We start from the raw sequence: 26589 nt of genomic DNA on the forward strand, positions 1-26589 counted from the left end.
GCTTGTACACGCGACAATCAAGGTTTGAGGTTATTGTAGAATGACTAATTTTTTCGCTCTATTGCTATTATTATTTTACTTTCCGTATTTCTTTCATATTGCTGGATTTGAGGCTGACTTGCTATTAATTTAAATTCATTTATTGTTGATAATGATAAAAATAAAAAGGGAAATGATTGTATGTAATTAAATTGATTTTGTACTAGATTTATTTACGGTATATGATTATAATTCTTATCGCTCCAAATATAAGTTTTTGGTCTAACTAATAAATGTCATGTTAGGAGGAGTAAATAATAACAAAAAAACTACTAAGAAGTAAATTTTATTTATTGTGATAACATTTAAAAAAATTTAAAAACGCATATTGAAAGTTCAACAATAACATATTACAGAAACTATTATTAAACATGATAACTCATTATTACAGAAAATATCATTCTTCATAATAAATCACCTCCAATGAATTCAGAATAAATTAAAATGTGTGACTAGTATTGTGTTCACTCAGTTTTCATTATATCGTATTGAATCTCTAACTAATTCAGATTCTTAGGGACACTCTCTTAAAAAAAATCATATTTAAGGCTCAAACTCAAGACCTCTGGTTAAGGATGGACGGATCATATACATCCCATCACAACTATTCTTGGTACTAATAATAACTTATTCACTTTCTCAATGACATTAAGCTGTTAAGTTCTACCAACAATATTGTGTTGGAATAGAAGTTAATATTCCTTCATCCTTAACTAGTGGTGTCAAGTTAGAGTCTTGGGCATGAGTTACCTTTGTTAGAAAGAGGTTTACTCTTAATTTGAAACGTTAACATGATACAAATCTAATTGAGGCTTAATAAGAATATTTGACACCAAGTAGAAAAACATTTTCTTCTTGTACTAATGAATATCAGACATTTGTGGAAAAAAATAATTGGGGGTGTACTCACAGATTATGAAATTAGTCTCATCAAATCTCCGCCATCTGGTGAATAACTCCACAATCTCCTTAATAAAATATTTATTTTCTATGTGTTTTGTGTTCTCTACATATAAAGTATCATTTTTATATTTTCCTGAGCTATTAGTTTAGATTCATTTAATGTTTATTACGATAATTTTTTTGTAAAGGAGATGATTGTTCGTCCAATTAGATTAATCTTATGCCTAGTTTTCTTTGTGGTGTGGTATGATGGCTTTATAGGTCCAATTAAAAACTGTGTTCTTAAATTATTAAATGATGGTATTTAATCAAAATCAGGGGGAGTAAATTACAATAGAAATTCACTAGTAATATGTGAATTTTATATATTCTGATGTCATTATATTCTCTTTAAAGTTTATTTTAATCACATACTGAAAGGCAAAAAAATAATACATCTCAATGAAATATCAAACGTGACAACTTATTATTAATATTATAAAAATTATCATTCTTCTAGATAAACGAGTTCCAGTAGAATTTGGAATAAATTATAAATTATAATTAGTATTATTTTCACTTGATTTCAATATGTCATTTTGAATCCCCAATTAATTTGACTTTAGAGAGACACTCTCTTACAAGATTTTCTTCATATTCAAGGCTCAAACTCGAGACCTCTGGTTAAGGATAGATGGATCATATACAACCCACCACAACTTTTATGGTACTAATAATGACTTGATTTACTTTCTCTTAAATATTTGACAATATGTTGGATTTATTTGTTGTATTCTACCAACAAATATTTTGATTGAGTGAAAGTTAGTATTTATTTATCCTTAGTCAGAAGTGTCAGGTTCGAATCTTAGACATGAGTTACCTAGGTGAAAAAGAGGTTTACCCTATATTTGGGACTTTTTGTTATTCAAATCCTATTGGGTCATAGGTGTGGAAATGTGTTAGAAAATAAAGAGGTTATTGAAAAGAACATATGGTGGTAATCAAAGGGGTACTGTTAGCATTTGGTATGATAATTGGATTAATCTTGGTCCTTTATATCTCCAATCTTATGAATTTCTTGGCTGTCATTTTCCGGCAGATGTAGATGTTTTCTTGAAAGAGGATGGTTAAGACTTGTGTATTATGCAAGACATCTAGCCTAATAACCTTGTTGAGTATGTTAGGTTAAATATTAGTTATTGTAGGAAATATGTTTAAATAGATAAACCATGGTGGATTAAGTCTCGTAGTAAGAAATTCACTATCAAAACTACTTGGTACATCCTCATAAATAGATCTCATTCTAGTGATGACTTGAAGAAGTCGTGGGTGAATGAGATTCCTTATAAAGTTTCCTTTTTCGGATGTACGGTATGGACACAAAGAGTTCTTGTGACTGATATGGTATCTTCTTGGGATCCTAATGTTTCTAATTTATGTCATTATTGTAGATCTTATTTGAGGGAAATATTAGAAGATTTATTCTTGTCGAGAGAAATAACTAATTTTATTTGGAATAACTATGCTAGGGTTGTGGATTACAGGTGCTAGGGTATAAGTTAAACAAGCTATGAACAAATGGTGGGAGTTTCAAAGTAATTGTAGAGTGAAGATGATTTGTCAAGCAATTCCTAATATTACTCTTTGGTTTCTATAGAAGAGAAGGAATAAAATTTTACATGGTGATTCTTATTCTAGTGACAAAGTTATATGAGATATCAATGCTGCCATTAATAAGTTTGTTAGGTTAAATTTCAACTTCTTAAGGTTCCCTAAGTGATGTTGTGTTCTATTTGAGAAATCATGACGTCAATCTAGTGAGAGCTAAATTCATAAAATTTGATGATTCAGCTAACTTAGTGGTTGAGGCTAAGGAAATATGTGAAGGTCTTCAATGTTGTTTTGATAAAGGATTCTTCGATATTATCGTGGAATCAGATTAACTATCTATGGTTAATATTATTAGCGGAACCTAGGAGGTTCTTTGGAGTGTTTCAATGGAAGTCAACGATATAAATAGGATCACAAGTGTCATTTCAGTGAGAGTACAACCCACCTTAATGGAGGAAAATACTCTAGTTAATTTTTTCGCTAACATAGTTTATAGTTTTATTGATACATATGAATTCAATTTATTTTAAGAAGTTTCAAGTAAAGGGAAGAGAATTGTCAATCTTGATATAGATAGTACTCCAATCATTAGAATTAAGCAGCTGAGCTGAACTAATAGTTATAATTAAAAGTTAGAAGGTTCGCTATCTTTTGTACAAGTCACACTATTGAGTTACAAGCGAGGCTACAAAAGATTTTTTGGATCGATGTCTAGTTAAGTTTGAAATTTTTTTGATTGGTTGATAATATTTTGCACTCGGTGAGAGATTTGAGGTGTTCATTTGATAATAAATAAGGATTTAAAAGTATTACTCATTAACTTTAGATAAGTCGAACCTAATTTAACTCAATCACAATTTTCTATTGTAACATATTTGAAATAGTAGTCTGATTCAGTATATAGACTTTTTATGGTGGTATTACTTCATATTGAGGGATTAATTCCATTTAAGGATAGGTTATGAATGAGACAATCATTTCAAGTAATGTTTGACTACATGATAGAAGTAACAGAGTTGAGTTGGCTGCTTTAGCACTAATATTGCTGGCTACTAACCCCTGTAGTTTGCGACCTTGTTAGAAAGAAGCTGAATTCCCCACATAATATGATGGTAATTATCCACCACAAAAAAAAAGAGTGAAGTTTTGAGATATATGATCTAGATTCTTGAAAAATTTTCAAAAATTTGAAAATAATTCAAAGTGGTAGAAACTTATCTGACTCACCATTTCAGATTCATCTAGACTTGATCCCACATCTAGCTCAAAAAAGTGGTAATACTAAGCTAGCCGTTGGAGGGGAGGAGACTTTAGCAAATAAAATTATTCTTGGTTTAATATCTTCAAGTCAACTTGTGAAATATTAGATCGAAATCCTTGATGAATTGAGTCTGAAATTGGAAAATAACTCAAAGTGGTAAAGATTTACCTAGTATCATCATTTCACATTATCCCAGATTGGGACCAAAATCTAGATCACAGAAGTATTACCACCAGTGCTAGACATTGGCGGCGTGGAAACTTCATTCGATGAAATGATCCCTGGTTTAATCTCTTCAAGTGAACTTGTAAGATATCATATATAAATCTTTGATGAATCGAGTTTGAAATGGTAAAATAACTCAAAATGGTAGAGACTTACCTAATATCATCATTTTAGTTTCATCACAGGTTGAGACCTAGATCTAGCTCACGAAAGTGGTAACAATCGTGCCAAGTGTTGGCGTCGGGAAGCTTCTTATCCTTAGTTTAATCAATTCAAGTGAAATTGTGAGATATCACATCAAGATCCTTGACGAATTGAGTCTGAAATAGGAAAACATCTCAAAGTGGTAGAGACTTACCTGATATCATCATTTCAGATTCATCTCGGGTAGAGATATAGATCTAGCTCACATAAGTGTTAACACTAGTGATAGTCGTCGGTAGGGAGAATCTCTTCAAGTGAAGTTCTGAGATATCATATCTAAATCCTTGACGAATTGAGTCTGAAATTGAAAAATTACTCAAAGTGGTAAAGACTACCTAATATCATCATTTAAGATTCTTCTAGACTTGAGTCCTGATCTAGTTCACAGAAGTGATAACACAGGTCTCAGCGTTGGCCGAAAGGATATTTCATTCAACGAAATTATCCTTTGTTTAATCTATTCTGGTGAAGTTGTGAGATATCAAATCTAAATCATTGATCAATCGAGTCAGAAATTGGAAAATAACTCAATGTGGTAGAGACTTACCTCATATCTTCATTTCAAATTTGTCTCAAGTTAAGATCCAGATCAAGCTTATAGAATATATATATATATATATATATATATATATATATATATTGTCACGACCCAGACTATTAATACTTATTTGCCAACCAACTCTAATCTAATACTAAAGAATTTAAGTTATGAAAGCAAATTTAATAGCTAATAACAAAGTTCTATAAACTTCCGAAAGATCTAAAAACTAAATAATGTGGAAATACACCTAGAACTTAAAAGTCAATGCACCAAAACATCGAATAATGAACCAAAAGTAAAAACAGGAAAGGATACAACCCCAAACTAATGAATTAATTAACTAACTAGAAAAGCCGAAGTCTAAAATGTGGACATAAACGAAAGGAGAACTCATGACAACCCGGAAGAACTAGCTCACCCTTGAATTCAATCAACAATCAATGATCTTCTAAATGAGGTACATCAATAGCCTCCTGAAGATGCCCTATACTAAACAAAGAAAGAGCAAGTGGAGTATCAGTACACTCCCACAATGTACTTGTAGGATCATGCAGCTATCCCACTAAGTGTAACGTATATAACTTATTACAACAATAAAATCACATACATATATGAAACATATACAATATTATTAACATTTACGAAGAAGGTGCAATTTTACATTTCTCAAGATACACAATTATAACAAATCATTGGTCTTCTCATGAAACCAAAACCTAAACAATAATCATATCAAAACGTGGTATTCGATCAAATGTGTATGCAGAACGTTGCAACCGATCCCATATTTATACCGATATGTGGAAACCGATCCAAGTTATTGTGTTAGAACACAACACCCGATCCATTGAAGAAGCCACACTAACAATCATAAGTATATTGTTAAATCATACAATTAAGTCATGATACAAGGAATTCATCATTTATCTATCTCATTTACAACAAGTGTGATCAATAATGTAACATTTGCATACATACACGTATCACAATGAAGCAAGAACAAACATATATCACACAATCATGAAATCACAACCATCACGTACCTCGAAACAAGCTTGAAAGCCTTAAGAAAATTTGATTCTTTCCTTTCCGAATTCATTTCACTTATTCTTGGTCTACAAACAATCATTACAATACGGAAATCAATAGAATCATAACAATAATAAAATTGTTGGTAATTACCCAGATTACCAATAATTCTATCAACCCCAGATCATACTCATGATCCCCATACCCATATTAGGGTTTTCTTCACCAATAATTTCCACATCAATACCCTTCCTCATCGATAATTACTAATCAGATTATGTTTGACGGATCAAAAAATAGATTTGGGGAGTTGAAATATTACCTTTCGCCTCATGAATGGTGAAAAACTATTAAGAAAACCCATTGCTTCGTTCTTTAGCTCTCAAGTTCAAAAATTACAGAATAAAACGTTTTTGAGGTTTATTTATGACTTTAAGTTGTGTTTTCCTAACATGGTGGCACCCACCTCACTGCAGCAGACCCACCCTAAAGGCAAAAATACTGCCTCTGCGGCTCACACAGAAACAGTGATCTATTTTATAAATTTCCAAGACTTTGTTTCACAAACCCTTTCAACTAACGATACTGAGAAACTACCCCTTCACAGTAAGATCAATTTTGGGAGTTTTACTCATCGAAATTTAATTCTGTAAAGTCGTACGGGTTCCTTATCGACTTATGTATCTATTCATGTGATTAAATACACAATTAGATCTCCAAAATTCTAACAGATTTCCCTGTACCTCATAGACTCCAATTTCATCCCAATCTAGACTACGTCGGGAAATCTCAAGTTAATACGGAAAAAAAATTCGGTCCAAAATTTTCCCTGTTAGATTTTCTAAAATGACGGAACCTGGTCGTTAAAATAGATACAATTTACCCATCACTCGTTCCCTAGTGAGAAACTTAGGAAAACAGGCTAAAGAAGGAAATGAGTAGTACTTGAATCGACGTACAATTTGGGATACTTGTCTGCATGTCCTTTTCGGTTTCCCAAGTAGCCTTCTCAACTAGATGATGCTTCCATTGAATTTTTATCAACTTTATCTCCTCGGTCCTCAACTTGTGCATATTAGATCAAGGATTGCAATCGGTTCCTCCTAATATTGTAGGTCCTTGTCTACCACAATTAAGTCCAACTTAATGTTGTAATCTTTGTCACCATGATATCTCTTCAGCATGGATACATGAAATACCATATGAATTCCTGATAGGTTAGGAGGTAAGGTCGATCTATATGTCACGAGCCCTACATATTCAAGAACCCCAAAAGGAACAATATATCACAGACTTAGCTTTCCCTTCTTCTCATCACCTCTTTCATGGGTGATATCTTAAGAAGAATATTCTTACTGGTTAGAAATGTCATGTATCTTACCTTGTGATCCGTATATTTTATTATGTCTACTCTAGGTTGCTATAAGCTTAGCTTGAATACTCCTCACCCCCAAGGTTTCACATCTACAGCCTCAAACAATCCTATGGGTGATCTACGTCTCCTCCCATATAATACCTCAAACGATGTCATATTAATGTTGGAGTGATAACTATTATTATGTGAGAACTCACAGGTAAGAACTTAGCCCAATGTCCTCCAAAATCGATCACATATGCCCTTAACATGTCTTCTAACACTTGAATAGTCCTCTCCATCTGCCCGTATGTCTATGGATGAAAGGTTTTACTAAAAGTGAGTTATGTGCGCAATTCATCATGTGATTTCCTCCAAAACTTGGAGGTAAATTGAGTACCACGATCTGAGATGATGGAAAGGGGCACCATATGCAACCTCACTATCTTTTTCACATAAATCTTTGTCATTTGTTCAACTTTGTAATCTATTCTTACCGAAATAAAATGGGATGATTTAGTCAATCTATCAACCACTACTCAAATATTATCAAACTCCCCCAAAGTCTTTGGAAGACCAACCACGAAATCCATGGTTATCCTTTCCCACTTCCATTCCAGAATTGGCATTCTTTGAAGCAACCTTGCAGGCCTTTGATGTTCATACTTCACTTATTGAAAATTTTGACACTTACACTGTGGGAAGGACTCCGGGACCGACCAACCCCTTCATAAAGGTCATGATCCGCTGAACTAATATTGCGTCTAAGGGAAGAATGTTAGTATTCCCACCTCCTCTGGTCTAATGTCCTCATCGTCTTCAATTTCCACATTCTCGTTTTCCTTTTCTTATGGTGCAGGACGGGCCTCTTTCTCAGAAGCATTCTCAACTGAGGCTCCACCCCTAGTGGGGGCCACTCTTCCTCAGCCTCTGCACGTTCCTCTTTCCCTACCCCTATCTCGACCACGACCTCTGGTTGCTGACTCCTCTACTGGCTCATTGATAGGAGTACGAGTCTGCCGTCGTTGTATCGTGTATTAACCATGTGGACACAGAAAATTCAAGGAGATTAGATACCAATTTATCACCAGAAACCAATTGAAATCAAGTCATAGCACAAAAGGAGAAAAAGACAGAGATTTCCTAAAGTCTTAAAGCCTCTTAAAGAAAAATACATAGGTCTTCGTATCGTTCCACGAGACTATACTAGACTCATTTTGATAAAATGAGAGACAAACCTAAGGCTTTGATAACAACTTTGTCATGACCTCAACCGCCATGATTGACACCACACTAGACCTCCGGTGGGAGATTTATTACTACAACCCAACTAAGCAATTAACGAAGCTAAAAGTTTAAATATACAAAAGAAAGTCTAAATGACTAAATAATTACTGAGTTCGTATACACTCCAAAGTATTAACAATCAATTATTGCGAAAATTCAAACAAGTGAAAGTCATTGTACCAAAACGCTAAAATCAACAAGTTATAGAAAGAGGAGGTGCGACCCTGAAGCAAAATAAATGTCTAAACACCAGTATGATTTTGAAGAGAATGGACTAAACAAAAGAAGGATCCATGACAACCTCATCGTAGTAGTAGTACTCATTTTAAATGAATTGAGTATCCAACTTATCTAAAAATAAGTTTAAAAAGGGGTAAAGGCCAAAAAAAAAAAAAAGTCATATAGGGTTGGATAGTAACAAAAAAAAATTTTAAAAAAAGTAGGTAGGGGTGGGGGTTGGTAGGAGGTAGTTGGTAATCTTTTTTAAAATACTTTTTTCAATAAAAATTAAAATTTTTGTAATTCTTTTTTGGATGGGGTGTGGGTCGGGGGTCTATGGGTGGAGTCGTAATATTTTTTTCAAAAATAAATTAAAAATATTAATGGAAATATTAATAAAATTACTCACTAACATTTTAGAATACTATTATTTCATGTACCCATATAGATTATTTTTGAAAAAAGAACATAAATGCATTATATGTAATTTTTTAGAAGATTTATAAGTAAATATTATTCATTAAAATAATGGAAGAATTTACGCAACAATTTTTTTAAAAAATAATCAAATTCTAATATTATTAAAACTAATCATTGGATATTAAATTAAAATGTACCAATTTAATTATCTATTACAAATATTGCTAAAAATGTACAATTAATAATTATTTAATAACAGATAATTTATACTTAATACGAACTCAATTCACAAACATGGCTATATTTTTAAGTTATAAATGACATAATAAAAATGATAAACTAATTAGAGTATCACAAAAGAAAATAAAATACATGCAAAAGATGACAGAAATTTTATAAATTTTCTTATATATTATTAATAAATTTAGACAATCAAATAATTTTAAATTATTGATATTAAAGTAAAAATATAATATTATAGGAATAAAAAATGTATGACGTAACAAAATACTAAAATTGTGTAGCATATAAATTAAATTAGAAAATATATTTTTTAAATAATATTTTATTAATGAGTTACTTAAAATCAATGTGATATATTTTTTAAAAAAATGATCTATTTTAAAATTGAAACTAGATAAAAACTTTAGACTCTTTATTTAAATATACTATTAATAAAAAATTGACTAACAGACATAATAAAAATTAAAGACTAATTAGAGTATCACGAAAGAAAATAAAATACATACAAAAGATGACAGAAATTTTATAAATTTTTTTTTATATTATTAATAAATTTAGACAATCAAATAACTTTAATTATTGATATTAAAGTAAAAATATAATATTATAGGAATAAAAAATGTATGACGTAACACAATACTAAAATTGTGTAGCAGATAAATTAAATTAGAAAATATATTTTTTAAATAATATTTTATTAATGGGTTACTTAAAATTAATGTGATATATTTTTTAAAAAAATGATCTATTTTAAAATTGAAACTAGATAAAAACTTTAGACTCTTTATTTAAATATGCTATTAATAAAAAAAATTGACTAACAAACTAAATATTATCATACTTACCCTCAAATTAATTTTTTAAATTCCAATTAGAATTTAAACAGATAATTTTAGAACTTCCAATTATAGACAAGCTCTAAAAGCTTATTAACCAAATATAAATAAAATATTTAAAATTAAATTTATCAAAAATAAAAATAAATTGGAATTTATTAGCTAACATTTCCAAATCAGTTTAAAAGAATAAATTGAGAATATTATAAATTCATATTTTCAAAAATAGTGCCACATGTCATCATCAAAAAAGTTATCAAATTTTCAGTTTGGATATTTGTTTAAAAATTATCTCCAAAAAAGATAATTTTAATTTGATAAACAGCTATATAAAAACTTGGAAAAAATAGTAAATTAGTCAAAATTCATAACTTAATTAGTAAAAAGCTCATTATTTTAAAAATATCAAAAATATCATTATTTTGAAAAACAATATGTATCCTAATTAAACCCCTATTTTATCTCCTATTGCCTACATGTTTTCCAACTAATTCTATAACAAAAAATTACTTTATTTAACTCCACTTATTCAGATTTCTCATGTATATCCCATTCATACATGCAATTTATTCGTGTTTCATATGTATCTCTCTTCCAATTTGGGTCATATATATATATATATATATATATATATATATATATAAAGTTTTTTTCTCCCTTTCATATCTTCTTTTCACATTCTCATTCAATTTTCAAATTTCTCATATCTCTCTGTCGTAATTTTTGGTGTTTTTATTTTCAGAAATTGAATTCACACAAATCCCATTAATTAAGGTATTCATCTTTATCTTCTTTTTTTTAGATTTTTTTCTAATTTTATTTTTATCTAAATCATTCATAATTGTTGAAAGTAGGATAAATCTCGATTAGACCTATATAACAATTTTCAGTGGATGAATCTAAGAGACTTACTAGAGTTATTCAACTTATTCGTCAAATTTCTAGTGATTTTTCATCCTTTAATCTATGTATTACTTAAGAAATAGCGGATAATGTAGGATCCACTTTTAAAATGAGGGAAGAGAGACGATCAGAACAAATTCTTCCTCTTCAAATAAAAAAAATAGTATCTTCATCTACTCGTGTGGTACTTGAAAAAGACGAAGAAGACCAAATATTTGATAAAGAGGTATTTAATTATTTTTTCCTGTTTAGTATTTTGCATATTGAGTTGAAGTTAAAGAACAATTTTTGTTTCAACAATGTAGTTTGATTTTATTTTTGTATGTATCCAAAATCAATTTAGTATGTGTATTGAATATATTTGCAAATGTCTTATGTAGACCGTGCAATTTTTGTTAGTTTGTATGTGTGTTCCTTCTTTTATTTTATCCTTATATTTTGGCGACAATTATTGTTAATTTTGATAATGTATCAAATTTTTAATCATTCCTCCTTATATTTTGGCGACAATTATTGTTAATTTTGATAATGTATCAAATTTTTAATCATTCCTTTATATTTTTTTACATTGGTAGATATTCAATAATTTAAGAATACATTTTACATGAATATGATATTTCGTATTTATTAATGAATTCTACTTGGATGGTTTTGTATTCGTTGTGGTGTATTTGTTGTATTTGTGTTGTATGCAATGTAACTTTCATATATTTGTTGTATTTGTGTTGTATGATATTTATTAATGAATTCATTTTGGATGATTTTTGCTATGTTTGTATTCATTATGCTTTATGAGAGTCATGTTTGTATCAACAAAGTAAACATACATATAAAATTTATACATTTCTTAACAAATACTAATGTTATTTGAATGTTTTCAAAGTTAAAGTATAAATACATATTAATTGTATTCACTGTATTCATTCAATTTTATTCCATTATTTTATCGTCATTGTCTCATGTTTGGTGTTTTCATTAGATCATTACATTTTGAAAATGTCAACTTTGATTTATAAATTACATTATGATCTAAAATTGTTTTTTTTATGTGTGTAGTTTCTAAGTTATATTATGTATACTTATTATATTTTCATGCTTGCCAAGTTGAATAATTTTTCTTACATATATCATTTACTCAGGGAACTGCATTTGCATGCAAAGATCACAGTTTTTTGTATCCAAGCAACAAATGTATGTATTCACAATAGTGCTTACATCATGTTATGAACAAAATTGTATCCAAGTAAAAAATGTATGTATTCGTGATAGTCCTTGATTCATGTTATGGACAAAACTACATTTTTTTTTATTTTTAAATTTTTGTAACTGGTGAGAGTTTTAATCAATCATTCAGTTTTAGTATTTCTTTCTCCCTTTAATTTCTCCTTTTTATTTTTTAGCATTTAATTCTATTAATTAAAACAAATAAAAAATAAATAAATGAGATACATAATAAACTAAAATTTTGATACTTTTACCAAATAATGAAAGTATTGACAATGAGTCAGTCCTATTAAATGTCAAAATATTGACATTTTGAAAAAATTTCAAAAAAACTTTCACATTAAATTGCCAAAAACAAAAAGGAATAGTTATATGTTATCAATAACTAGTAAACAAAGCCTGGGCGTTGCCCGGGTCCAACATGAATAAAAGTTATACTATTGCTAAATAGAAAATAAAGGCAGCGATAAAATTGAGGGTAGAGATGAAACAAATCTTTTTAACTTGAAGTAAAATAAACAGAGCAGAGGCAACATTAGGGTAGGACGGTTCAGTCGGTTATTTTTAGAAAACTATAGCATTTCAATTATTCGATTATTTTATAATGTATAACCAAGATTAAAATTTTAAAACCATCTCAATCCTAATTTATGTGATAGAAGCAACAGAAACATTATTTTTTTTGTTGTCATGTGGATGTTTTAATATATCAATTATTTTAATTTATAGTACATTTTATTTGAGTTTTTAACAACATATGTTACTTTTTGTGTTGAAGAGTTCAATCATTTCTTTATGTGTCTTGTGATTTTTAGTAATTTAAGTCATTTTAAAAAAATATATGTTACTTATTTAGTCTCAATTTTATGAGAAACAGTAAAATTAGGAGAGACAACTAAATTTTTGTGATTTTTAGTAATTATTACGTCATTTTCAAGAAATATGTGTTACTTGTTAGTCTCATTTTCTGAGAAACAGTAGAATCAGGAGAGACAATTTTTAGTAATTTTTAGGCCATTTTCAAAAAATATATGTTACTTGTTTAGTCTCATGAGAAATAGTAGAATTTGGAGAGACAACTAAATTTTTGTGATCAAATAAAGATTGACATTCACAAGATTGATATCTGAAGAATTTAGGATTGGATGTACTAATTGAAGTCGGTAATTGTATCAGTTACTACTTTGTCATATTAATTCGATATTTTGAACAAAAAATTTAGATATTCAAAACCTACATGAAAAATATTATGAATTGCAATTTTTTCATATTAAATGGGGTAAAAAAAAGTACATCATAAAATGTTAATTGAAATTGAATTAAAAAAGAAAATCACGATGATTAAAAGTGAATGAAAAAAAATACATAAAACTTAAAATTGTTGTCAACTGAAGCGAACCCATTGGAGGACTGAATTAAAAATAGAAATTAAAAAGTGACGTTGGCTGGGTTTGTTCTTGGGACATTTTGCATGAAATGTCATGCTGCAACCAGCTGGGCAAAGCAAGCATGACAAACCTAAGCTGTTATTGTAGCCTCTTGTTATATATATACGAATAGGAATTTGCAGACTTTCTAAAAAAGTATTATTTAAAAAATATTAAGAAATAAAAAATTAACTAAATGCATGTATTTAGCATTTTGTACAGTTTATGAGATTGTGTTAAATTAAATGAAAATCATTTTATTTTGCAAGATTAAATAAAAGAGGGATGTACTATAACGATTGCAACATACTTTGTAAATTATTTATAAATTTTAGTTAAAGCAGAGATAATTTTTAATATTATACTTTAGATTGATCTATCAATTTATAATTTAATTATTTTGATCATTTGAACACATGCTACATATGATATTAGTCTTCATTATACTAGAAAAAGGAGAAATTGTTAGAATAATGTTTAATGTCTTTAAAGAACATAAACTCATTGCACATAAATCAGGGTTAACATTTGTTAAATGTATACAAAAAATTAAGTCATTACATATGACTACATGCACTTTGTTATTTAACAATAATTTATATTTGTTATTTTTAATTTAATAACTATTATTTTAGAATATTCGTTCAACGCGCAGCTATATATATTAGTAAGTATTAATTTATAAATCTTATAATATATATAATTTGCATAGACTTTCTTTCTTTATAATATATGCAAAGAGATGAAATTTATTTTTATATCAATAAGAGTTGAGAGCAATTTTAAATTAAAATTACAAAAGTATTATGTGGATAACATAGTCTTCTTATGTGTGTTTTTTTTACGTTGTTTGTTAATTTGTTTGAAATGTGTAAGAATCCATTTTGAATTCTAAAAATTATATGAAGTTATTGAGAAACATGTTATTTTGGCAAATTTTAAAAGATTCAAAGAAAGAGAAATATTTACAAAAAAACATACATACTTTAAAAACAAATTTACAAAATAAATATTATTCTTTTTAATTTTTAAAACATTCGAAAATTTAAATCCATCTCTTTAAAAATAATAATAAAGAAATAAACAATTCTATGCAATTATAATCATATTTTCATCAATATAGCTTGGATATAAGCAATTAATTTAAATTAAAATAAAAGCTAAGTGAAGACTTTCGCTAGCTATCCATGAATTATGGATCCTATTAACTTGAAAATTGGGCAACATCTAAATTTTTCAAAAAATATTTTATAAATTTGTGTTTAAATTATTTTTAAAATATTACTTGTTTCCGTGGTGACATTAATGGCAATCATATCGGTCGTTAAATAAATAACACTAAAAATATAATAGGATTTTTATCCGAACTCTATATAAATATGACTAAAGATTTTAACGATTTTAAATTCAATGACATTTAATCAAATGTCGATAAATGTATTTGTGACAATAAATATTGTCCGTAAAAAAAACAATTACAGCTAAAAATATTTTTTAAGTAATATACGTTCCTATATCAAAGATATGGATTCCTACTTTATTTTATATATTTTAGGATTTATTACTCTATTAACTTCTTTTCTTTAAATTTTTTCTGACACAAATTATAATTATAAAACTTAAATAATAATATATTAAAATAATTAAAATTAAGATTAAATTGGGGAATCAAAACAAGTCCACTTCTAAAACTATTTAAGCCCAAAATAAACTCAAACGGATCAAAATCAAACTCAATTTCTATTTCAAATTGTCCCTTTCGCTAAAATATACCCCCCAGCCCTAATTTCATCTCCCTGGGTCTCCCGTTCTTCTCACCAGGAGACCACCAGAGAAAGGCCACCCGAACGCCGCCCTCTCTCCTGACGCCGACCTACCACCATCTGTCTGGCGAATCGGACAGCCACCAGAAACCTCACCCAGCTGACTCGGCGAGGCACCGCATCTCTCTGGCACTTCTCTCCGGCGGAAGATCCAAGCATGGAATTTCATTCGAAGACAAATTTACAATGAGCAATCCAGAACGACTAACCGGTGATATCTTTCCTAATACTCTGACTACTTTTGTGTTTTTTTATTATTTTCATTTTTAAAGCTTTTAGAGGTTATAATCCATGGCTATCATTATTGTTTTAGCCATACTTTATGATCAAACAAGTTGCTAAAACTGATTTTAATTTTTAGTTTTGTTTACTGTTGATGCATCGGAGTTCGAATGGAGATGTACTCATACTTTAATCTTGGTATGTTTTTATATTGCTCAACTACTCCGTTATGTGATTTGCTTGTCAACTTTCATCATGCATACAATTTCTCAATTGTTAATATGGTAAACTTGATCAATTGTAAATGGGGTAACTAGAGATGTCTAAATGGGGTAACTAGAGATGTCTCATTGATATTGCTTATTCGATCAATTGTAATTTTCTTCTTCCTTAGCCGTTCAAGAAATGGTAGTAGCTTGGATTACTTGATTTGAGAAAAGGATCGTGGAAATTGCATACATCTCTCACGAATACAAACTTCTTCTCATTTTTTTTCATGCTTCTGATCACTTAAATCACCCCTTGTGCCCTCTTTTTCTCTAAAGGAAAAAGACAGCCCATGGAGCCCTCTCATCTTCGCGAATAACTAGCAGTTCTACTCTTTCATCAAAATATATTTAAGATTTCATCTTTTCTTGTCAATGACGGGTCACTGATGAAAGACTCTGGAACTCTCTTCTCCATTGCAATATAACTAGAACCTCTTGATTGGAGTACACTTCTCTTATTCGATATACTGATAAACCGAATCATCTTTTCTCTGTCCTCTTGTTCTCTTTGGTGGACGTGTACCAATTTTGGCTATCGATGCTCGGATTACTGTGGTATCATTGGTTATTGTTGTTTTTTCTGATTTTTTACTTCCTAACAGGTTACTTTCTATGGAAGTAATCTTTATGCTTAATGTGTATTTTTCATTCTCTTGTCGCATCAAATTTGTGTTTTGGAAAACTCGAATGTTTTAATCATTCTGGGAAAAGCAAACATTTGAAGGATCCTTTAGTCATGCCTACTCGTCTCGAATTCATTGTCTTTGATAAGTTTTCGGAAACTTTGTGCATCAGAATACACGTTCATAGGATTTACTCATAATTTAGCTTCAAATCTTGTTGCTCTTTTTCTTGTTTGTTTGAAATCATGATATCATAATATACAATTTAATTGCACCAAAATACTTTGGGGTTCACTTTCCAGTCTACTTACCAAATAATTGTTAAATCTGTCCTTCACATTTGTGGTGCTTAACAAGGCCGTTATGGAAGTGGGCTTATTAATTAGTGCTTTCGTCTCTATGCTATTGTGTGTGGGTGTGCATTTCTTTTGTGTGAACAGGGCATTAGTTCGATATCGGGGGCATTGAAAAGTTGCCTGGGACTTGGGAGTTTCCATGGATCGTCTAGTCAAGTTTACTCGTCTCGAACGCATTGTCTTTTCTGTTTCACTAGTAGGTTTGTAATAACTTATGAACTAGATTTCTTGTAACATTAAGAATAAGGGCTTTTATCATTTGGGTTGGAGAAACATAATGTGCTACATGTTTCTCTTTTCAATTTTTTATGTCACACTTTTGTACTTTTCCATTTTTTATCTTTGTTCAATTGTTAAAGTTGTTTTCATTATTGTTATCAAAGCCATTGTCCAACTCTTGTTTTAAGTACTTGAATTGGACATATTGCTTTTGATTTAGATGTATGGTAAATTCCTATTTTCTAACCTATATTAAGTGGTGGGAGAGTAAAATGAATTGAGAGGTTTAATTTTAATTTTTTAACTAAGCTGATGTGACCTTTGGAGTATTGTTTAGCAAAGATTTTTCTAAATGATTAAGTGTATTTGTGTGTAATATATTTATGTGTTTGTATTTTAATCAAATCTTTCAACTATCCTTTAAATACTATTATTAAATCTAAAATCGATGATAAATAAAAATGTTTTTAAGGTGGAGCGTGATTAATAATATTGTGATATTATCCCTATAAGGAAACAAACATTTGAAGCCTCCTTATAATCTCTTGTGGATTAATTTAAATTTTAAAGTATATTTTATGTTTACAACTCATTTTCTTTTATAATTATAATTCATCTTCGTTTGGGGTAGATTTATTTACGTTTCACCTATACAATTTTTCATATCTTTTGGTGTCAATTCTATCGGCTTACTTATTTATTTCTAAACTAATTATTCCCTTGTTATGAATATTTATTTTTTTTAAAAAAAATAGCCTCACATAATTATTTTATTTAATAATAAATAGTTCTTATTATTTTAATTTTTTTGTTAATTAGTAATCATTTTACTATCTTTGTTAAGTTGTTTTGAATATAATTTTCCCTATTTTATCACATAGTTTACTTTAATTAAATAATTGATGTTGTTGCCATTATTTTTACTTATCGCTTAGATAATAAACATGTCAATTTATTTAGTCATCTAATCACCTAGTTTTGTATTGATTTAGATGATAATAGTTTCATGCTTAATTTGATTACTTGTTTTAAGTTTTAAAATAAAGCTTTTATATACTATTTGCTCGATTCAACCAACCGCTCGTTCTGATGTCTTTGCTATTGATTTAACCGCTTCTCATAGCTAATTTGGGTTCACCTTGGCCCTCGCCCCAAAGTTCTTATGAAGATTTTGGTTGGGCATGTGTATGCTAGGGTTCCCCATAAGTTCCAAAGATCGGTGATGTTGTCATGATAAGTGTGGAAAATCGATATTGTACTCGATGATTGAAGGATCTATCAACTTGCATTAACTTTCCGTGGCTAGTAGGGGGAACTTTAATGCAATTGCTTAGTCATTCTTAGCTTAATAAATTAATAGCCTTTTTGCTTATCACATATCCCCACATAGTTTATAAGATTCAGTTGCAATCCACTTCTATGAATCTTAAAAGTTGCCTTACACCTTACTTTTTGAGATAATTTGAACACTTGTCTGATCATTGATTGTGTATAACCCTTTTTACTTAATATATTTTCTTAGTAGAGAATGCTTTGTTGGTGGCAACTCTTCTCTATTTAACACCTAAAAGAGTTGTCATGTCATTGCAAAATCCATTTTGTAAAAAATGAGTGCAATAATATAAATTGATAAGGTAAGAAATGATCGATCATGTCGATTTGTGAGCATTTGGAAGGATTTTTGCATGGTTTGAGTTGTAGTATTTAAAAGACCCGATGAATTGTTTCGCTTGAAGTTTTTGGTTTAGAGTATAAAGTAAAATATTATGAATTTTAGGACAACGGATAGCATTGGTAATCGAGTTAACGAAAGGAACAATAAGAGTTCAAAATATTAAGAATTGTGTCAAGGCACATTTTAAGAAATGTAATGTATAAATTCTTGGTTTGACGCATACTTATGAAGGGTTTATTAACGCTTCTAAAGAGTTGATTTTGGTTTGGTGACAAACAATGATGTATGGAGGATTCAATGTTCTTATATTAGGTTAGATTGTTCAAATTATGATAGGTGACACATGAGTGTACTACAGACTTAAGTTTACATAGTTATTGAGAATTTTGAGTTGGATTGATGTCAAAAATACAAGTGAAACATCTGATAATCAAAATCACCATAATTGAATTCTTAGTCAACTGAACAAAATGTAGTCAACTTGGAAATGGACGTCCAAAGATGAGAGACATGATAAACATAAACAAGAAAAAAGGAAGCAAAAACTCAAACAAGATATCAAAAGGGTGAAATAAACACGCGGATAAGAAGAAACAGACAAATAGAATTGCAAAATACCTTAAAATGTCAAAAGATTGGGAACTATATGACGACATGTGAGGAGCAACTCCACAAAGAAGAACATAAGCATACTGGTATATCTGTTGTCTCTTCAGTTAGAAAAAACAAAAAGTTAGAAAACGGTAAATGTAACACCCCGTAGCCAAAACATACCAAAAACAAGCTTTACAGAAAAAAATCGGCAGTTGCAACCAACGGTGGCATTGACGAACCGTAGCCTGACCCATGGTCCGTCCTGCACAACCATCGATGGGATCAGAAACTCCAAAAAATTACAGCCCAGAAAAATTGGCTAATTATTGGACGACAGACGGACCTACGGTCCGTAGGTCAGACGACGCTCCGTAGTCCGTGACCATCAATCGAGACCCCCATTCATCCATTCTCTCACAATATCTACGGGTGACCAGCACGGTCCATAGGTCAGACGATGGTCTGAAGTCCGTGACCGTCGATCGATACCCCCATTCACCCACTCTGTGACAAGAGCTACAAATGACCAGCACGGTCTGTAGGTGGACCTACGGTCCGTAGGTCTGACCGTAGGTGGGAACTAGCAGACAGTTAAGGGGAAAATGCAGTTGGGTCAACTTCAAATGGTCATAACTCTTAGCACAAAATGAATTAGGTGTCTCATGACCTACCCATATATAGATAATTGAATTAGCTTTCCATATCCAATGACCTTGCTAAAATCAGACCTCCGAGTAAAACATTATGCCCATTTTGGTAAAGGCTTGTCGAACAGGCCCAGTCGACGGACCCAACGACGGGGCATCGGTCAGACATCGAACCATCAGTCCTGGCCGTCGTTTGGTCCGACAGTAACTTTCTCAGGGGTCTTTTGGACCTTTCCCACTTTCTTTGAACCCTAAGTTACATCGTTTTGATCCTAAATCATCATATTTTAGTCAGTTTAATCCTAGAAACATAACTAAAACATATCTAAGTCAAATAATTAAATCAAAAGTTAGAAAATTAGAAGCAAGAAAGGAGAAAAAGCTCAAGAACTATAGTTCAAGAACGCAACAAGTTGCAGCAGTTCCAGCCCCAAAACCTAAGTATTTTTCCGTTGATTTCATCACCAGGTATGTGGATTTCACTAGTGGGTTCCTTTCATCCATTGGGTCCCTAGTTTTCAGTCAAATTCTTGATTCTCTTATCATGATTAAACCTAGGATTTCTAGAACTTTGATAGAACTTCATGAATTTATTAAATATATGTTTCAATAATTAGATTATCATGTTATTACTCAGATTATCGCATGAATTTCAGAACCCTACCTTTGTATTTCTTTAGTTCTTGAATTACACATGCTAGGTCAGATATTTTAGACACTTCAAATATACATGTCTCAGTTATAAATGCATAATTACCAGATTAATTGTTGTATTCTCAGTTTGCATATTCAGTCGAGCTATCCAGTATTTACAGAAACTCAGACATAATCAGTAAATTGACATAATTCATGAGAGTAGCATAATACCGAGTTGGACTAGGGTTTAGCGTACCCAATAGTCTCAGAACAACTAGCCAAGTAGGTTGTAAGTCCCCTCTGTGAGCAATCAGTTTAGTGATCACGTCAGCATGCCTTTATAACTTTGGCAAGGCATATTGGGTACTCTTGATGGGGCGCATACATCGGACTCCACATTTAGCTCATGTGGTTTTATTATCGGTTATTAGTATCTCCCACAGAGTCAGACTCTCTGCATTGACCATTTATCAGTATATTCAGTATTCAATTTCAGCATGTTATAAATTGATCATTGCATTCATCAGCTCAGAATTCAGTTCATCATGTCAGATTATTATACTTTCTTTTATGCTTGTTCAGTTATATTTTATTTCAGCTTTACTCTTTCCTACATACTCTTACCTTTTAAGTACTGACACATACGTGCGCTACATCTTCTCATGATGTAGGTTCAAGTTCTCAGCATCCAGATCATGCATAGATCGACTTTCGATTTCCAGTTCAGCAGATTCAGTGGTGAGTCCTCATTCTCCGAGGACAAAAGTCATAAGTGTCATTTCAATTTTTAGTCATTTAGTTTCAGTTTTTTCTAGATTTAGCTAGGGGCTTGTCCCAGTATTTCTAGTACAGTTTAGAGGCTTATTTCAGACATAGTTAGATTCAACTTAGTATTGAGTTAATATTTCCTTTGTATTAAACTCATTGTTTTCAAGTATCTCAGTTATAGAATATGGGTATTCCCCATCTTTTCAGATTTAGTTATGATTTAGCTTCCGCATCAGTTTGTTATCTTTAGTATCCTCATGATCATGCCAGCAGGATTAGCTTGGGATCACTTGTGGTCCTAGGTTCCGTGTCCACATCTCGAGGGTAGCTCGGGGCGTGACAGTAAAAGGATACAAAGAGGACACGAGAGAGGAATACCACTGATAAGGAGATGCAAGATTAAATACTAGACGAGGCTCCTCTAATGAAACCACCAAAGTAACTACTGCATCCACCATGTATATCCCTACAAAAAAGTTAGCAAACAAATTGTGAAGGAAATAGTAGCTGAAATCAATCGAGACGCACCTCTGTGAACTTAGAATGTGTTGATAACTCACATTAGAAGGAAAATTAAAGTGGAGTTGAAGAGAGATCCATGCGACGATATTGTGGAGAAAATGAGGGAGCTCAATTAGGAAATTCTAATTCTTAGGGTGTGATAATAAAGGCAGGTATGTTTATTTACGGACCGGGTAAATTTCTTTTTAGTTTGTTTGTTTGGGGGTGGACGATTATCTTTTGTACAAACTTTTGAAATTGATGAAAAGGAGAACTTAGCTTCGTTGTTAGTTTAAAAAAAAAGAAAAATATATACTTGATGACAGTCAAGATAATCACAATCGTTATATCTGGATTCTAAGCTAATTGAACAAAACGCAGTCAACCTAGAAATAAACATATAAAGATGAGAGACAAGATAGGCATAAACAAAAAAAATGGAAAAACTTAATAAGATATCAAAATCAGAGCTTTCAAATTCAAGATACAACGAGTAGAATATGAATCACAAACTTAGTTGGCCGTAAAAAGGATGTCAGGGTTTTCAAATTGAAGCTCAGTAGAATGACGGACAAAGCGAAACTTGAAATTTATACATTTGTCTATTTTAATTTGAAAGGACATTTATTTTCCGCTTAGCGTTTTCCATTTTTCGATGTATATTTATCGAAATACTTTATTTAACATAATGAAATAGTTAGTGCATCAGGAGTCCACTGACCTTGTATTTATAAAATAATATATTAATTACTTTCACTGTTATATGTCTTTTTCATTCTTTCCATTCTTATTAACACCATTTTATTTCATCAGTTAAGAAAAAATGCTTCTATTTTCTAAAGAAAACGATACTTAAGGAAAACTTTGTATCAAATTTATCTAACAACAATCATTCCTTTAAAGGTTCTTACTATTATCAAGATCAAATCAATGTAAAATGATATAATAGGGAAAAAGGAAATAAAAAATAAAAGATTATACTTGATGTTTAAATAAAAGATCAGTGGGGAACCCACTAACTATTTATTATGCTAAATAACTTGCATAAAATATTAAATAGAATAACGAAAAAACATAGAATAAAGTAAATGTCTTCTCAAGTTAAAATGAAAAGTGTAGAACTTTCAAGTTTCACTTTGTCTGTCATTCTTTTGAGCTTGAATTTAGAAATTTTATATTCTTTTTATGGTCAACAAAATTTGTGATCCATGTCCTCTAAACTGAACTTTAAAACTTTGATTTTGATTTCTTATTGTGTCTTTGCTTTCTTTTTTCTTATTTATGCCTATCATGTATCTTGTCTTTATATGTCTTTCTTGGCTGACTTCATTTTGCTCAGTTGGCTAAGAATTCAGATATAACAATATGAATTATCAGTATTTCATTTATTCTTGACTGACAACAGTTATATACCCCTTCTTAAACTAATAGCGGAGCTAAGTGCTCCTTTTATTGAATTTAAAAAATCTATGAATAAGAGGTCGTCCGACCCAAAACAAAAAAAAGAAAAGAAATTGACTTGGTCTGTGGATACTTGCCCGCCTTTATTATCAGCCCTTAAGCATTAGAGTTTTCTAATTGTGCTCCTTTATTTTCTCCTCAATGTCTTCGTAGGCATCTTTCCTCAACTTCACTTTCCTTTTCCCTATGATATTGGTTATCAACACCTTCATTTGGGCAATCATCCTTGTCATTTTCTCTGTTCATAGAGATGTGTTTCTATTAATTCCAGCTACCATTCCTTTCTCGGTTTGTTTGCTGACCTTTTTTTTTGTAGGATAACAATGTGGTATATGTAGTGGTTACTTTAGTGGTATTTGAGCTTGCAGCTCCATGTAAGTGACATTTTCCTCTCATGTCCTCTTTGTATACTTTTACTAATTGCTAACTTGTTTTCTAGCTGAAGAGACAATAGATATATCAAGATGATAATGCTCTTCTTCTTTGCGGAGTTCCTCCTTAATTGCCTACAGTACCTAGAGTTGTTAAATAAGTGTGGCCTATTAAGTCGGTCCAGTCCAATCCTTGAATTAAGTAGGATTTGCCCTAATTTTTTTGGCCCATTTAAGAATAAGGCTTTTTGGCCCAATCTCATTTGGCCTGCTATCCTCGTGGGCCCATCCCGCAAGGCTTAGAGGCAAATCCATCTTTTGACCTTTTCTTTAACCTTTTGAGGTATTTTATTGTTGTAGTGCTATTTGTTTATGTCTTCTATTTTATGTGTTTAGATTTAAATCTATTGAACCTGCAAAAATAAGAGGTTTTTGGCTAAGCCAATTCAAGAAAGATTACGTCATATGCACTATTCTATATGAATACAAATTTGTGTTGTTATTTTGTCTTCCGTGAATGTTTACTTGCAATAAAGAAACTAGATTAGTTAAAAGTAATCGTATTCTTCTCCCATTAGAGGATTTGTGCATAATAAGTATTGAACTCCTCCCATTTTCACTCTAACTTTTCATATCTTGACCTTTGGGGTATTTTGTTGTTGCACTTCTATTTGTCCATTCTACTGATTCATGTTTTTATCGCATCCTTTTGATTCTCGATCTCATTTTTAAGCTTTTCTTTAGAATGTTTTAGAGTTGGATATGCTTAAAATATTTGGGATATGGAGAGTTTTGTCTAGACGTTCCATTTGAGATTTCCATTTTGTAGCTGATTCAGCCTCCTATTTTTATTTTTTGGTTAGCAATTAATTTCTTTATTCACATTTTTTCGTGTCTTTAGCTCTGATTCGTTTCCTATCTTTTTCTCTTTGTGATGCCTTGTAAGTGAGTTTTATCTTCTTTTTATTTAAAAACAGTGTGACCCACAATGAGAATAATGTTTTCCTTTCTTTTAATTTTGCACTTACAAAGATTGATCCTTGTATAATATAAATAGCATCCTAAGGTGAAAATACAATACCAAATTCATCAATCCTAATAGTGTAAAATTGAAATTAGGGCTTGGATTTTTTCTGTATATTGCATCGCTTATTGGATTCTTGTAGCTACTACTTATTTCTCTTTGCTTGTTATTATGTATGCTTATTTGGTTTTTGAGCTGCTACTTATTTCTCTTTGCTTTTTATTATGTACGCTTATTTGCTTCTTGTATCTGCTACTTATTTCTCTTTGCTTGTTATTATGTATTGTCTGTTATATTGGTGACTTTATTTTGGTTCTTGAGTTCTTGTGTGGTTGTATTCTTATGTAGTTGGATGCATCATTTGTATGATCCATATCTATTGAACTAGTTCAATGTAGAGGTTTTTTACTAAGCTAATCCAAGAAAGATTATGTCAAATTTGTTTATGTACCATTCTTTGTTTATACAAATTTGTGTTGTTTTTTGTCTTCCATGAATGTCTACGCGCAATAAAAGAAACTAGATGATTTTGTCTTCCATGAATGTCTACGTGCAATAGAAGAAACTAGATGATTTTGTCTTCCATGAATGTCTACGTGCAATAAAAGAAACTAGATGAGCTAAAAGTTTTGTTTATCATATGTTCTCCTCTCATCAGGAGATTTGTTCATGATAAGTATTGAATTCCCTCTATTTCTTCATTCCAACTTTTCATCTCTTGCATGATCTGATAATTAAGTAAGGTCAATTTAGCTTATCAAAATTAATTAGTCTCCTTCCTTATACTCCTAGATCAAAAAAGTCTACGTATTTACTTCTCCTTAATCTAGAGTTTTAATTTCGAGATGATTAGCATGTTGGATGTCATCCTTTATAATATGAGTTATTCGAATATAATTGCTACTCATCCTCATCCTTATCTCTTCCATCACTTCAATTATCAACCATAAGACCTTCCAAGTTTCAAGAATATAATTTCTTAATTGTAAGGAGTCAATCTCAATTATCACCTATTGATGTTAGTTCTTCTCTATACATCTTATTGTCTTAGTATTGTCATAACTTTTATTTGAGTGTTGTGCATATAAAATGCTAATTTCTATTGTCGTATTAGTAAAGAGATTGTCATTCATATCCCTCATACCAAATTACCATGATCTTAGAATTTTCTCTAGATGCGAGCTATTGTATAGGAGCGGAGATTTTACTTTATGTGCCCCCAAAGGATAGCGGCAACGGTTTTCCTTATCATAAAAAAAGAATTTTCTCTAGATGTATAATATGTATTACATTTCACCTAGTCATTATTTAGTGGCCTCCAACACACTTGAATCATCTTGTATTTTTGGGGATAAGTCTAAAGAGATTGCATCAAGGTACTCTATTTGTACCTTCATAATCATCTTGTATTAAGCGTTTCTCTTTCCACCTTCATAAACATGATGATAGTATGCATGATTTGGTATATTAATTTCACTTTAGAGTAAATGAGATTAGCTAACCTAGCTTTTTCATGTCTGTCTTTGTTTTTGTATGTCTATTAGGAGATGAAAACAACAAACTTAAATATTATAACTTGGATCTCGTATTTGTTTATAATCATTTGGTGATTGAAATTGTTGACTTAATTATCCAAATTCTATATTTCAATCACCCTCAATTATGTTCTCAAGGTAACACCCAGTCATATCA

At 30.6% G+C, this 26589-nt stretch overlaps 1 long non-coding RNA gene across 1 annotated transcript; it reads left to right on the forward strand.

Moving 5' to 3' along the window:
- Nucleotides 1-15437: 15437 nt before the first annotated feature.
- LOC138348244 (uncharacterized) lies at nucleotides 15438-21756 on the forward strand. Its single transcript, XR_011220527.1, has 2 exons — nucleotides 15438-15951; nucleotides 21444-21756. It is a non-coding gene; the product is annotated as an uncharacterized lncRNA (long non-coding RNA).
- Nucleotides 21757-26589: the final 4833 nt, after the last annotated feature.

This window comes from Solanum lycopersicum, chromosome 1 (assembly GCF_036512215.1).
Source record: "Solanum lycopersicum chromosome 1, SLM_r2.1".
NCBI classification, from domain to species: domain Eukaryota; kingdom Viridiplantae; phylum Streptophyta; class Magnoliopsida; order Solanales; family Solanaceae; genus Solanum; species Solanum lycopersicum.